This window comes from Moschus berezovskii, chromosome 10 (genome assembly GCF_049115385.1).
Source record: "Moschus berezovskii isolate FMDL1 chromosome 10, NW_MosBer_1.0, whole genome shotgun sequence".
Lineage (NCBI taxonomy): Eukaryota > Metazoa > Chordata > Mammalia > Artiodactyla > Moschidae > Moschus > Moschus berezovskii.
In genome coordinates this window covers 73,581,807-73,598,348 of record NC_142469.1, presented here as the reverse complement: position 1 = coordinate 73,598,348, position 16,542 = coordinate 73,581,807, and the positions used below count along the sequence as shown (strand labels likewise).

The 16,542-nt window shown below is 39.3% G+C and overlaps 1 protein-coding gene and 1 non-coding gene across 3 annotated transcripts in view; both read left to right on the top strand.

Annotated features, from left to right (window-relative positions):
- PTPRK (protein tyrosine phosphatase receptor type K) overlaps positions 1-16,542 on the top strand; it is a 643,642-nt gene that overhangs the window by 140,067 nt on the left and 487,033 nt on the right. The gene's annotated exons all lie outside the window — the stretch shown is intronic.
- On the top strand, positions 7,012-7,083 carry TRNAS-GGA (transfer RNA serine (anticodon GGA)). Its single transcript has one exon. It is a non-coding gene; the product is annotated as a tRNA-Ser (tRNA).

Below are 16,542 nucleotides of genomic sequence, written 5' to 3'. Positions count from 1 at the left end.
GAAATTCCTCAAATGTGTCATATCATTCCATCTGAATTGTCAAGTGAGTTCAAAGCCATCTTGATGTAATACCGTTGATACCACAGAGGTCCTGTCTTGAGATGAAGGGTGTGAAAATATCCAAGCATATGCTGAAGCCAACTGTCCTGAGACTCTAGAGGACATTCCTGTATGGGGTGGAGAATTGTGCTCAGTGGTCTTGAGGGTCTTTTGCAACTCCACAGATGCTCAAATTTTTTCATTTTAAATAAATGAACATTTAAAGTGGATCCCTGCATTTTCCTAGAAAACTAGTGTGAAGTTCATTGAGCTAAGGGGTGAATTAATGTTCTTTTAATACACTGATCTGAGCAGCACTCCATGCTGATAGACACTTGGCAGATAACCGTGATATTTGGTTTGTCTGTCTTTATGGGATTACTTTGAGCTCTGTTAGGAGTCAGGTTAGGACGTCACTGGCTTGTCCTGCTTCAGTGGTATGTAGGCGGGATTAAATACAGTCACCATCCTCAAATAGTTGGTTCTAGTAAATTAAATGCCCTCTACTACTGAGGAAATACATGGGTTGTAGATGCCGAAATAAACTGGGTTAAAAATATTTATTACACAAAAGAGATGCTAACTGAAAGAGGCATGTATCCTTGCTCTCCCAACAATTTCTCACTTGTAAATGGCATCTCTGAAGGGACTTCCAAATTCCTGGTGCTGGCATGGAGAGTAGACAGCTGAGTCACAGCTGCTAAAATCAGACGATGTCTCCGTCCCCAGCTCCAAGGGAAGAAGTCAAGAAAGAGATGAAAGAGAACTTGTGCCAATATCTTACTTAAAATTCACTGGTTTGAGAAGTCTGTGTGATTCTTAGGCTGAGAGGAAGCCATTACTTGACTAAACGGGAGTGTTTGGAGCATGAAATCTGCTTTCCTAAGGGACTTCTTGTAGTTGGTCATAGTTTGTGCAAAACTGTATCTCATTTCTCCAGAGATCTTTCCTGTGTTTGTAGGAATGCCTGTGGTAGCTGGCCCGTGGGTTATGGCTGCTTGTTTAGTTTGCATTTTCACTTGGTAATACCTTGCTTGCTTGTTGGCTTTTCTCCTCAAGTTGAATGCCACTCTTCCCTTTGAAAGCTTATTTCCATCCCTTTGAGGAAAGCTCAGAAATGCCAACTTTGCTTGCATTTGGATCCTGGATTGGTGCGTTACTAGCAATGTGACCTTGAACAAATTGCCTAAGCTCAGATAAACTAAGCTTACGTTAATTTCTTCATCTTTAAAATGGAAGTAAATTTTTTTTTTTAGTTGCTCTGTTGTGTCCGACTCTTTGCAACCCCATGGTCTGTCCAATGGAATTCTCTAGGCAAGAATAAAATGGAAGCAATGTTAGTATCCACTCTTTTCAGGTTACTATGAGGATTAAATGAATTACTTCATGTAAAGCGTTGAGAACAGTACCTCACCCACAGTAAACACTCAGCCATTGTTAGCTGGAATTAGTGTATTGCTGTTGCTCCAGTTTTCATCTCTGCTATAGTAATGACCGCCGAAGAATTGATGCTTTTGAACTGTGGTGCTGGAGAAGACTCTTGAGGGTCCCTTGGACTGCAAGGAGATCCAACCAGTCCATTCTAAAGGAGATCAATCCTGGGTGTTCATTGGAAGGACTGATGCTAAAGCTGAAACTGCAATACTTTGGCCACCTCATGCGACGAGTTGACTCACTGGAAAAGACTCTGATGCTGGGAAAGGTTGGGGGCAGGAGGAGACGGGGATGACAGAGAATGAGATGGCTGGATGGCATCTCCGACTCGATGGAGGTGGGTTTGAGTGAACTCCGGGAGTTGGTGATAGACAGGGAGGCCTGGCGTGCTGTGATTCATGGGGTTGCAAAGTGTCGGTCACGACTGAGCGACTGAACTGAACTGATAGTCATATTTCTTTCTTTTACTGCTTCTGACACTTTTATACTTCTGTTGCTGCTACTCTTACCCTCTACGTAAAGAATATCCCCTTTTGAAAATAACATTGAGGATGAGTACAGGTAGATACTAATCTACCAAAAAAGTTAACACTCTAGCTAGAGGAAGAGCAGTAACAAATCAACATCTGTTCACCATCGCCATTATAAATATTGTTTTATAAATTCCCGTGAGTTTAAATAATTATACATACACTTACACACAAAGGAGAACAAATGTAGCATTATATAGACATTATGAATGTAGGCTTTGGCTTCCTTGGTGGCTCAGTTGGTATAGAATCTGCCTGTAACGCAAGAGACCCTGATTCGATCCCTCAGTCAGGAAGAGCCCCTGGAGAAGGAAATGGCAACCCACTCCAGTATTCTTGTCTGGGAAATCCCACAGACAGAGGAGCCTCGAGGGCTCCAGTCTATAGTCCATGGGGTGAAAGAGTTGGACACAACTTAGATGGCATCACCAACTCAACGGACATGAATTTGAGCAAACTCTGGGAGATAGTGAGGAACAGGGAATCCTGGCGTGTTGCAGTCCATGGGGTCAGAAAGAGTCAGACACAACTGAGCGACTGAACAACAATGATACTTTGAAGCCCTGGTACCATGAATCGTAACGTTATTTTATTTACAGCATTAGCAAAATGGTCGGGTACCGTAAATTTTAAGAAACTAGTAACTATCCTAAATCTTAGCAATATGTAATAAGAAAATATAATATGGGAAAACTTAGAAAGAAGCATACACCAAAATGTTTGCACTGATTCTTTCTGGTTGGTAGGAATATGTGTGAATTTTTAATTAAAAAGAAAACAAAAAACAAAAAGCTGATGTGTATTAGTACTTACTGTGTTTTGTGAAGGCTTTCCTGGTGGCTCAACGGTAAAGAATCCACCTGCAATGCAGGAGACACAGGTTCTATCCCTGGCTGGAAGAACCCTTCAAGGAGGGCATGGCAACCCACTCCAGTATTCTTGCCTGGAGAGTCCCATGGACAGAGTAGCCTGGCGGGCTACAGTCCCCCGGGTCACAAAGTCAGACATGACTGTAGTGACTTAACATGCATGCACGCATGTGCTGTGAACTGTGTTAAATATTTTATTTCATGTTAAAAATAACTGTTGGCTTTACACTTTGTTTGTATTCTTATCAAATATTTTCATTAATCCCTTCTGAGATCCATAAAGCCTTTCTGAATTTGTGAATTCTAATGCATCTAAAGATTGCAATTGCAAAAATGCATATCAAATTGTGCATGTAGTAATTTCCTGTTACTTATATCTGCTTGAAGCTATCAATATGTAGAGAATAGTTTTGATCATAGGATTGAAATAAAGCTGCTCTCAATTTTGGAGTGGAAACTTGAACAGTCTCCTCCTTTCTCTGTAAGAAAATACATGTTTATATATTCTGGTGTATAATGTATACAATCATGTTGACTGGTTTAGGTCTGACTTTTCTCCATGGTAACGTTGAGCTTTGAGGGGAAAAAAGATATGCCTGACATCCTGGGTCCTTAGAGAGATTTACTTTGTGTCTTAAATGTTTGAGAAGAGGAGTGTGTTCATTGGTTTTCTTTGGAGGCTGTGGTTGTTATTGTGATTATAAATTTAAGTCTGGGAAGAAAGTTTTACCACTGAAGGCTCAGCCAAGTTAGTGATTGGGCAGGAAGTCAGCTCTCCTGCCTTCAGTTACTTACTCTGCAGTTCCCTTCCCCTGTGACTTCTACATCAGTGTTTTATAGTACTATAAAATTTTATTCTTTGACTCACACAATTCTCACTTCACCCTTGGAGGTGCAATTAATGCCATTGGGTCAGATTCAATAGTCTTTCACTCATTGAGCTTTTGTGGTCTTTAAAGAAATCAAAGATAATCCAGTTCAAGACTGCATTTTGTAGACATTTCTGCAGCCTGGGGCAAGGCCACATGCCAAGTCACTAGCTTTTAATGACTTTTAATGTTTTGGTAGAAATAATGTTTCTTGAAAATATGGCTGTGTTATAGCCAATATCTCCACAGCATAAACAAGTGTTTTGTTCTGTGTTTACAAGATGCTTCAAATACATGAAAAGCACATTGCAATATGCAACCTAGCCAATCCCTTTTATGGACTAATGAAAGGAGGTTAAGGATGGGATGGAGACTCTTATAAATGGATTGTGCTCATCTTGTGGGGGGATACTTGGTTGTAGATATGATCACAGCAAGGAGAAGGTTCCTAGTCTCATACATTTCCCTTTAGATTTGCAGTTAACAGGTTAGAGGTTAAAACCTGTTGATCAAGAATCTGAATGCTTCTTACTTGTGTTAAAACCTCCTGTGTGTATATCTGGGCAATTCTTACAGCGATACAACCTCATATGATACATGGTATCATGAATGGTTGGCCACTTGATATGACTTTGCCACTTAGATTGAGTAGGATACAGATTCCACTATTACATCCATCTAGGCCTCACGTTAGTGGTCTCTGTTTCCTGCACCCCCAGCTCTTCCTTTGGACTTTCAAGCTCTTAGTCTTTAGTACAGCTCCCCCACTTCCACTGCTCCCCCAAGTTGCTTCTGTTTCTTCCCTAAGAGATGGTTTCATTCCTCTTAAGTCTCTGTCACACAGTTTCTGTAGCCCAACTGCCCTTCTCCCTGTTACAATTCACTCTATGGAGCATTTCCTGAAAGAACTGTAGTCAAATACACCTACTTGGAGTATCAGCCGATTGCTTGCTCTAAACCATGATTGTCATGGCTTGGTTCCTCCAGCTCTACTTCCTCCATGCATGGTTTAATACATGTTAACATCTAACTTGTAAACTAAAATTAAATACAAAATTGAGAGATAAAAGCAGCGGTTTGAAAGGTGCTTGAAGTTGGAAGATATTTTCCTATTTCTTCTAATAAGGTTATCATGTGATTTCACTAGTTGATTGAATTATATTCCACTAGTTAAAAATGCTGTTTCTAGAAATAGATTTTATTTTACTAATATCAGATTATTAGAAGAATATAATGTTAAAAGTAGTAGCCAGATAGTTATAATCCAAGCATTTCATATGGAAATACCTATATGTCTCCATTCTCTCCATTCTCTGACAAAGTTACAAAGTTATCAACCCATCCTTTGAAGATAAAGTAGCATCAAAAATGCTTTTGACATGTTTAGCTCTCTATTATGTTGTAACCTGTTTTGCATTCTGGTTGTACCTTCAGGTGAGGCCTGAACTTACTAAAGTGATAAGTGGAAAGGAACTATGTTTTATTATTAGATGTCAGGAGAATACTAGGAAGTTATACTCAAAGCTATTCTTTTAGATAATTTTATTTTAGACTGACTTACAGTGCTATTGCAGCAATCAATCTTATCCTGAATGGTTTATCATAAACTGTTGCTTCAGATAAGCAGTTTTTCTTTGTTTTCCCAGTCTGGATAAATAGCCAGTTGAAAGAACTGGTGGCTATGGCAGGATACTTTTATATCCTTCATTGCCTAAGACCCCAGTTCTTCTTTCCATTTGTGCACTGATTCAACAGTTTTTTTTACCTCTATCTTTTCATCTTTTTATTGTCTTAACATTTGCCAAATAATTGCTAGATTCTGTATTGCCTTTTAAAATATATTTTGTCTTTATCTTCATAAGTTGATAGTGTTGAACACTTATGATTATGATGTGAATTAAGTAATAAAACACCTTACTAGTGCTCATTAAACTGTGGAACATTCTGAAAGAGATGGGAATACCAGACCACCTGACCTGCCTCTTGAGAAACCTGTATGCAGGTCAGGAAGCAACAGTTAGAACTGGACAAGGAACAACAGACTGGTTCCAAATAGGAAAAGGAGTGCGTCAAGGTTGTATATTGTCACCCTGCTTATTTAACTTCTATGCAGAGTACATCATGAGGAACACTGGGCTGGAAGAAGCACCAGCTGGAATCAAGATTGCTGGGAGAAATATCAATAACCTCAGATATGCAGATGACACCACCCTTATGGCAGAAAGTGAAGAGGAACTCAAAAGCCTCTTGATGAAAGTGAAAGAGGAGAGTGAAAAGGTTGGCTTGAAGCTCAACATTCAGAAAATAAAGATCTTGGCATCTGGTCCCATCACTTCATGGCAAATAGATGGGGAAACAGTGGAAAAAGTGTCAGACTTTATTTTGGGGGGCTCCAAAATCACTGTGGATGCTGATTGCAGCCATGAAATTAAAAGACGCTTACTCCTTGGAAGGAAAGTTATGACCAACCTAGATAGCATATTAAAAAGCAGAGGCATTACTTTGCCAACCAAGGTCCATCTAGTTAAGGCTATGGTTTTTCCCGTGGTCATGTATGGATGTGAGAGTTGGACTGTGAAGAAAGCTGAGCGTCGAAGAATTGATGCTTTTGAACTGTGGTGTTGGAGAAGACTCTTGAGAGTCCCTTGGCCTGCAAGGAGATCCAACCAGTCCATTCTAGAGGAGATCAGTTCTGGGTGTTCATTGGAAGGACTGATGCTGAAACTGAAGCTCCAATACTTTGGCCACCTCATGCGACGAGTTGACTCACTGGAAAAGACTCTGATGCTGGGAGGGATTGGGGGCGGGAGGAGACGGGGATGATAGAGAATGAGATGGCTGGATGGCATTACCGACTCGATGGACATGAGTTTGAGTGGACTCCGGGAGTTGGTGATGGACAGGGAGGCCTGGCGTGCTGTGATTCATGGGGTCGCGGAGAGTTGGACACGACTGAGCGACTGAACTGAACTGAACTGAGTACTCATTAGTGCAAAGTTTCTGGTTTTAGTTGTGAATAATTTTTCTGTAAATGCCCTCCAAATTTGAAGGTAATCTTTATTGTCCTTGGATGTTATTGAAAAGACCCACATAATTTGTTTTCACTCTTCTGGAAGTTGGTTGCCCTAGCTTGTTTTGATATTATAGAACTCAGGAGGACTGCACATATGTGAATATTTATGTAGGGTAGATTTCAAGAAGTGTTGTTGCTGAACTGAAAAACAAATGATTAAAAAACAAATTGCACCCCCTTTCCCCCACCGAACTCCTTCCCTGGTGGCTCAGAGGTTAAAGTGTCTGCCTGGAATGCAGGAGACCTAGGTTCAATCCCTGGGTTGGGAAGATTCCCTGGGGAAGGCAATGGCAACCCACTCCAGTACTCTTGCCTGGAAAATCCCATGGAGGGAGGAACCTGGTGGACTACAGTCCATGGGGTTGCAAAGAGTCGGACATGACTGAGCGACTTCACTGCCCCACCGAAACAGTACCATTTGCCCTCCTATTTTTAACACATGTAATGTCAACAACAGAGGAACCTGGTAGGGCTACAGTCCATAGGGTATCAAGAGTTGGACATGACTTAGCAACTAAACCACCCCACCAAGTATTATTAATCCTTTAAGATTTTGAAAATGATATGGAGAAAAAATTCTCACTTTTGTTGCAATTTGCTTTTACTCAAATAGTGAGGATGGCAAACTTCTCTTAAGTTTACTGAAACAGTGATTAGGGGCAGTTTGTTTTTATGAATTATTTGCTAGGATAACCATGTCCTTGTCAGCTTTACATTGTAATAGTTTCTTTTATTTTATCTGCTTTTAGAGCTTTGACAATTTCAAAATACAAGCTACGGCTTGAGGTGAGAAGTGAGGCAATAAAGCTGTCCTCCTGCAAGCAGATACCAGGCTTCAGATGCTATCTCCATACTGTCACTGCTTTTAATCTACTATTCAAATCTGTATGTCAGCTCTTCATCCCTTCATATTTGAAAATAAAAATTTTCCAGATTTTTAATGGTTCATTCTGAAGAAGTGTGTTTGCCTTTTATCTGTAAACTGTATAGGTCAATGGTCATTTACAGTTTAAAGTTGGTCATTACATTTTAGAGCAAAAACTGGAGGGAAAATTAAATATGTTAAGTAAATGAGATATAATGCTTCAGTCAATCATGTGAATTTGATGAGACAAGGATATTTCAGGTCTGTAGGTATTTTTGTACCTACGGTTCTTGGAAGCCAAGAGCCCCTAATACAAATGGAGTTTGCAACAAAAGTTAACTTCCCTGTATGAAATTATTCTTCCAGGTCCTTTCTGTACTGAAGCATTTTTTTATATTTTTGAATTTCATCTGAAATTCTAATATAGACAGAATCAACATCTTTAAAATATTTTTATTCTTTAAGAATAGTTGAATTGTGGTAGTTTACATTTTAGAAGTTCTAGGGAGTAGAATCAGTGGTGGCATGAATTTTTGATATATAACAGAATTTTTTTTATCATATAAGCTGCTGCTGCTGCTGCTGCGTCACTTCAGTCGTGTCCGACTCTGTGCGACCCCATAGACGGAAGCCCACCAGGCTCCCCCATCCCTGGGATTCTCCAGGCAAGAACACTGGAGTGGGTTGCCATTTCCTTCTCCAATGTGTGAAAGTGAAAAGTGAAAGTGAAGTCTCTCAGTCGTGTCCGACCCTCAGCGACCCATGGACTACAGCCTACCAGGCTCTTCCATCCATGGGATTTTCTAGGCAATAGTACTGGAGTGGCTTGCCATTAATGATGCCTTAAATGTGTATAGCATGTGGATTTACTAGTCACAGGATATTGTGGAGAGATTTTCAAAATTAATTAGCACAGTATTCCTATGTAGTAGGTGGAAATAGAAGCCAAATTGACTTTTTTTTTTTAAATTGAAATGAGAGAATAAGGATACAGGCAGACGTGAATCTCACTTGGTAAATCCCTGTGTAAAAACCTTATTCATCATTCTCCCAATTATGACTCTCTTCATTAGGTTAGAGTGACTATTGACTTACATGTCACTTAAATGTCTGTGTTGAGCATTGGTTTTTGCTGGTTGAGATATCTTTTCTTTATGTGGTGATTCCTGTAAATGGTTACCATATGCATTGTCCTGAGAAAGAAAATTTGAGCAGAGAAATTCATTTCAATACAGGCCTCAACACTGACTTGGTCAGAAGTTGATATATTTCAGTTCAGTTCAGTTCAGTTCAGTAGCTGAGTCGTGTCTGACTCTTTGCGACCCCATGAATCACAGCACGCCAGGCCTCCCTGTCCGTCACCAACTCCCGGAGTTCACGCAAACTCATGTCCATCGAGTCAGTGATGCCATCCAGCCATCTCATTCTCTGTCGTCCCCTTCTCCTCCTGCCCCCAATCCTTCCCAGCATCAGACTCTTTTCCAGTGAGTCAACTCGTCGCATGAGGTGGCCAAAGTATTGGAGTTTCAGCTTTAGCATCAGTCCTTCCAATGAACACCCAGGATTGATCTCCTTGCAGTCCAAGGGGCTAGTAAAAGTCTCAGCAAAACATTGGTTAAAGCCCAGATTGCTTCTTTTATGGGAAAGGGTCAGAGATCTCTGACAGCAAGGTCTCTAAACATCACTCAATATTAGTATAAGGATTGCTTCTGTTTGGGTGAGTGGCTTGTTTGCTGGGAACCTGGTTAAAGGCCAGACTGACGATTTATATGATGCTTAGAATGAGAGAACTGGTTAATTCATCTGAAATCAGTAATTAACATACTGACTGAAATGGTGATATCCAGCTTTTTTTTTTATTCTAAATAAAGGAAATGGCAGAAAGAACCATAAGTCTTTACTCCTTAGAATATTTTAAGAATGATGGAAAATCCAAACATTCACTTGTACAACTTCTCTAGTACACCAAGTCTAGAAACATTTCAGTAGTTAAAGGGCTTCATATTAAAGAAAAAGAGAAATTTTTCTTTTTCCTTTTAGGATGCATTTTAATTACTAAATTAGTTGGTTATCTTTTCTTCCAAGTTTATTTCTACTTTACACAACTGAATTGTTAAACTTCTTCAACAGAATATTTAAAATTCCTTTGCCAATTTGATAAAAAAATTTTAAATTCAAGGCCATACGGCAGATCTTTGCCCGTCCCCTAGAAGGGTGGGTTATGGAATTCTGTTTTACATGGCTTCAGCATTTTGCTGAACTCCCTTCATAAATGAAAAATGATCCATCACCCATCATGCTGGAGCTGAGTCAGGAGCCACTGCTGAAATAAGCCAGAATGTGTCTGATATGGGTGAAGTGTAGTCCACCAGGAATCCCTCCATGAGAAACAAAACAAAGAAATGTTTAAATGTGAGCTTGAATGGTTTCCAATTTTACCAATGTGTAACTGTGGGTTCAGTTGTGAATTGTATTTTTCAGTACATTTACTCTCTATTACTTTGTTCACTGAGTTTGTCTAGATTGTGTATCTAACACTAAACAAAAAAGATGAGATTTTACTGGGATAGAAAAATTTTTACTGGATAAAATATAGGAGAAGAAACTTGGGTAAATACATTAATATGCTTTGCAAAAACACCTGGTTTCTTACCCTAGAATTCCTATAAGGACTACTGCAAAAATTGCCAGAGCAAATTGCTTTTGATTTATTTTAATATTTTTAAAGAAGAAAAGTCACTTGTTTATACACGTTTTAGGGAAGATGAGGTGAGAGTGAAGGTTGCCAAGCAAGAGTCGTAGGATAGTATCATATACTTTCTTAGCCTTCAGTCACTGTATTGAAATAAAATTCTTTGCTGAAGTTACTAGTTAATCAGACTTCTCTGATAGCTCAGTTGGTAAAGAATCTGCCTGTAATGCAGGAGACCTTGGTTCAATTCTTGGGTCAGAAAGATCCACTGGGGAAGGGATAGGCTACCCACTCCAGTATTGTTGGGCTTCCCCTGTGGCTCAGCTGGTAACGAATCCACCTGCAATGTGGGAGACCTGGGTTCAATCCCTGGGCTGGGAAGATCCCCTGGAGAAGGGAAAGGCTACCCACTCCAGTATTCTTGCCTGGAGAATTCCATGGACAGAGGACACCACTGAGCAACTAACACTAATAAGGAATCTTTCCTATTGCTAGCATCAAGCCTAAAAGACATTGATATGTAATGTGGTTCAAAGTTTACTACATTTTATCCATAAAGGTTGCAGCACCACCACACCATTACGTGGGTAGGAGGGGTAAGTACGCTCTCTTTGTTGAGTAATGGCTTGAGGTTGTGCTGAAAATATCTAATGAGGCTTCATTTTAAGGAGCCATTTATTTTCATGGTTGAGAGTTAAGAACCTGTATAGTACCTGAGTTCAGATCCTGACTCTGATATTTACTTGCTTTGTAACCCTGGGCAATTTTATTTTTTTTACTAAGAGGTACTTTTCGTTAATATGTTCCTTTTACATTTTAATAAAGCTCTTTTCAATCTGTGAAATCATTTCTATGACTGTTTGGCATGTAATCATCCATTAGCTCCATAATGAGGTTGGATGAAGTCACATATGTACTGTCAGGGCTGCCCAGGTCTCCAAGGCTTATTTTTGGAACTTCAGCTTGTACTGTGAAGAAGACTGATCGCCGAAGAATCGATGCTTTTGAACTGTGGTGTTGGAGAAGACTCTTGAGAGTCCCTTATACTGCAAGGAGATCCAACCAGTCCATTCTAAAGGAGATCAATCCTGGATGTTCATTGGAGGGACTGATGCTAAAGCTGAAACTGCAATACTTTGGCCACCTCATGCGACGAGTTGACTCACTGGAAAAGACTCTGATGCTGGGAAAGGTTGGGGGCGGGAGGAGAAGGGGACGACGGAGAATGAGATGGCTGGATGGCATCACCGACTCTGTGGACATGAGTTTGAGTGTACTCCGGGAGTTGGTGATGGACAGGGAGGCCTGGTGTGCTGTGATTCATGGGGTCGCGGAAAGTCGGACACAACTGAGCAACTGAACTGAACTGAACTGATGCATGTATATCGGAGAAGGCATGGCACCCCACTCCAGTACTCTTGCCTGAAAAATCCCATGGATGGAGGAGCCTGGTGGGCTGCAGTCCATGGGGTCGCAAAGAGTCGGACATGACTGAGCGACTTCACTTTCCCTTTTCACTTTCATGCATTGGAGAAGGAAATGGCAACCCACTCCAGTGTTCTTGCCTGGAGAATCCCAGGGATGGCGGAGCCTGGTGGGCTGCTGTCTATGGGGTCGCACAGAGTCAGACACGACTGAAGTGACTTAGCAGCAGCATCAGCATGCATACATGTGTATGATGGGTCATAATGTACAATATATTTCCCTTTGTCATCTTAAAACCTTGAAGCCCAGAAAGGACCTTGAAAGTGTTTTCAGTTCTTGCATATTCTCACTTTCTGATTTAAACCACTGTCCAGCTTCAGTTTCTTGGCTGTTGCCTACTTGGTATGAGGGAAAGAAAATCAGGTGAGCAGGTCTTTGGAGGAGAAATCAAAGATCCTTGGTTGAAAGCTTTTAACCAGACTGTGTACTACCTGTAATTTTCAAGAATACTTAAGATCAGAGTGATCTAATCCAGGTGTTGATGAACTATGGCCTACAGGCCAAATCCAGCATGACAACTGTTTTTTTTTAATTGAGAAAAAACATTTTTTTTGGCTGCTTCTTATGGCATGTGTATTCTTAGTTCCCCTGCCATGGGTTGAACCTGTGCCCCCTGCAGTGGAAGCACAGAGTCTTTACTAGACCACCAGGGAAGTCCTGCTACCTGTTTTTGTAATAAAAGTTTTATTTGAATACAGCCATACCCATTTGTTAGGTAGTCTCTGTGGCTACTTTTTGATGCAGTGACAACAGTTATGTAGTTGTGACAGAAATGATATGGCCTGCATAACCTAAAATATTTATTAATTGGCTTTTGATAGATAAAGTTTGCTGCCTTGATCTAAAGGAAGGTTATTTCCTTACAGAAAACATATCTGATGAATATTCAGAGAAAACTGGTTATGGTAATATAATATTTTCTTTTTGGGGATTCTCTTTAGTCTTTCTGGGTAAACTGTATAGAAACCATAAGTTTCTTTCTTCTGCTGTTTAATATGTGCGTGAGTTTGCCTCTGTATAGCATATATACAGAATACATTGTTAAGAATGGAACATAAAAAAATAAGAGTGCTGTTAAAAAACTTGTTGAGTGTTAGGGGGTTTACATGTATTATCACTAATCCTCATACAACTGTACTGTAACTATTATTATCTTGATTTTATTGGGAAGGAAATTGAAACTCAAATCAAATAGCAAAGCTGTGTATGTGCTCAGCCATCTCTGCATGCTTCATCTAGAAATGCTGTCTCTTTCTTCTACTGCACCAGTGACAGTATATGCCAATTTGTTAAATTTCTTGTGTGTGTGTGTGTGTGTTCAGTTGCTCAGTCATGTCCAGCTCTTTGCAACGTCATAGAGCGTAGCCCGCCAGGGTCCTCCGACCTTGGGACTTTTTCAGGCAAGTCTATTGCAGTGGGTCGCCATTTCCTTCTCCAGGGGATCTTCCTGACCCAGGGGTGGAAGCTGTGTCTCCTGCGTCTCCTGCATTGGCAGGCAGATTCTTTACCACTGTGCCACCTGGGAAGCCTTGAAGTTGAGGAGATTTTAATATTGCTTCACTGCAAAGATGGAGGGAAGTAAAATTGGACTTATTTTTCTATTCTGGTTAATTTAGTCTTATTAAAGGAAGATTATTCGACTAGTTGGAGTATAGCATTGGCTTCAAAACATAGACAATTTGAATAAAAGTCTTACTAGCTAAATAATCTTGGATTATATACATTATACATATATTCTTGGCTTGAAGTGGTAATCTAGAGATGAACAATTAGATAATTTATGGGTGTGTTTGAAATGAGCTCTTCACTCATCATTAAGAGTCATTCATATCTATCAATAAATGATGGATTTGAATTTCCATAAATGTATTTCAAGTTCCTTTTCCTTTATGGAGGAGCTAGGTTGAAATAATATTTTCTTATACTAATTAACTACTAGCAGGGCAAAATATATTTTTTTCTGGATCTGAAGTTATTACCTTTACTTAACCTTTTTTCATAAATTCTCTTATATTTCTTCATTAGATCGTCTTTGTTATTGAACCAGAGCAATGTGTTAAGTATAAGTGACTCATACTTATGAGCTCAAAGATATTCATCCGTTGAATCTGTTTGGTTTTTTTTTTTCCTATTTGAATTTTTGTACTTAAATTGAGAACAAGCATTACTTACCCTTAGATTGGAGATAAACTTCCTAAACACTGATTATGATGTGTCAGTTCTTATTTTGTACCTTCAATATTCCAAGAAGTTGAAAGGGAAAAACAGTCTATTAAGATATCCCAGTAGGTTTCAGAGGAAATATGAACTTTATTTAAAAGCATCAATTTTTATACTTTTCCAGTAATCTGTTTTTCTGGAAATAGACAATGTTGCCCCAGATTATAAATGGAATTACATTTAAGATATTCAGTAACAAGTTACTTTTCTGTTCTTCTGAATTTTTTTTCCTGTGAAATGTATTGGCTTCTTTGTAATGCATTTTGGGGTTTATACCAGTAAAAATATATTATGGTTCTGATTCGCATAGATAGAGATGATCTATTCAAAGTTAGTTTGGTTAAGTATTGCATGTGACACATATTACCCTTTCTTTGGAGGATAGATTATTTCTTAATGGAGGGTTGATTATTTCAAAGTTGGTGGTCACTTACATGAGCAAATTTGTGTATCAAAGTTTAATTCACAATTGGAAAATATTAATTTGTCCATTTTTGAGGGTCATAAACAACAGTATTTAGAATATTGCATTTTGCCAACATATTGTCTAGAACTTTTCCTCTTACTTTTCAGAACCCTGAGTATTCCAGTTTAAGAAAATAAAAATTAAAATGGCCTCTATCTTTAGCTAAATGAGGCTTTTTCTTTACAAATAGTAAAGAACCATGACATATAATTCTGTATGTTTCTTGCTATTTACTTCAGTCAGAAAATTAAGGCTTCATAGATGGTTTGAAGGGGTGAATGTGGAAGGTCATAGTACAATGGCTTTTGAAAAAATGTCCTCCATAAAATATTCAGAGTTGTCTGGGGGACTACTGACTTTTTATTTTTCTCCAATTCAACTTGGTTCTAAATTAACCTGTCTCTGAGTTTTATGGAAAGTTTTGATATCAGAAAGTATTTGACTTTAATATTCATTCTTTCAGGCTTCCCTGGTGGCAGTAGTGGTAAATAGCCTGCCTGCCAATGCAGGAGATATAGGAGATGCGGGTTCAATCCTTGAGTCAGGAAGATCCCCTGGAGGAGGACATGGCAACCGCTCCAGTGTTCTTGCTTGGAGAATCCCATGGACAGAGAAGCTTGGCGGGCTACAGTCCATAGGGTCATACAGAGTCGGATACGACTGAAGGGACTTAGCACACACAGTTTGATTCTTTTATGATTTCACAGAAAGAGTCTCTGTTTCCATACTGCCTCATAGAGCCATCACCATCTGTTTAAATAAACACTCAGGAATCTCTAAATTCTAGATGTTTAGGCAATATAATTTTTGAGATAGGAATATTTTAATTTTTTATATTTTTGTATTTAATGTTTTTTAGTACACATGCTTTCAGTGGGAATGGAAAGAAATTTAGGCAAGTCTAGATTACCTTGATTTTTATTTTCAGATGAACAGCTTGCAATGCCCCACAAATGGGTTGTGGAAGCAGGCTATTGTGTGACAGATCTGTACCTTAGCTGGCTGGCTGGCATAAAGGAATTAGCAATCTATGAAATGGCTCTTTAGAAGTAATTTTCCTCCGAGGGTCAAGGAACTTGCGGTTGTCATTTCACTGAAATGGTTTTCCTTCTACTCGTAGTCCTGTCACCAGCAGCAAACACAAAAACTGAAAATGTAAGGTGTTTCCCTGTTCATTTTTCATCCTCTCTGCCTAAGTAAATTTCTTGAACATCATTTCAGTATTGCCTCCTTTTGTCTAGCTTTGAATTTGTACGTTACATTTTTATTTATGAATTAGAGCTTTGCTAAGAGTTCTCTTTTAAATAGGTCATGTGTGTGTGTTAGTCACTCAGTCATGCCTGACTCTTTGTGACCACGTGGACTGCAGCCCACCAGGCTCCTCTGTCCTTGAGATTTTCCAGGCAAAGATACTGGAGTGGGTTGCCATTTCCTTCTCCAGGGGATCTTCCCAAGCCAGGGATCGAACCTGGGTCTTCTGCACTGCAGACAGATTCTTTACCGACTGAGCTACAAGGGAAGTCCTAAATAGGTCATAATACTATATATAAAAATGTCTAAACAGAGGGACACGTGTGTAGAAGACTATGTGTTAAAGAAGACTTTGTTTTTAGTCTAGTGAGTCTAAAGGTTATGCAAAGTGGGGTTAGCTCTAGTTATGTTGTGTGCTTTCTGCTGTAAGGTTGAACCAGGTTATTTAAAGACATTTTCCCCCATTACTCTTTGAACTTCACAAAGCTTCTGGAGTGTTACTGTTGTTATCATTATTATTAATGTGCCTTGAATTGGATCATACTCCTGGATGAAACCCTTTAATGACTTCATACAATGATAGACTAAAACCCAAATGTTTTATGGTATCTAAAAATCTCATATTTAGTTTGATTGTTTTTTGTCCCCTGCATACTTTTCATTCTCATTACGTGGAATTGAGATTCTTCAGCATCTCGTGTTTTCTTTAGATTTGTTATGCCCTCGTTTTTGCTTTTTCTCTAATTTCA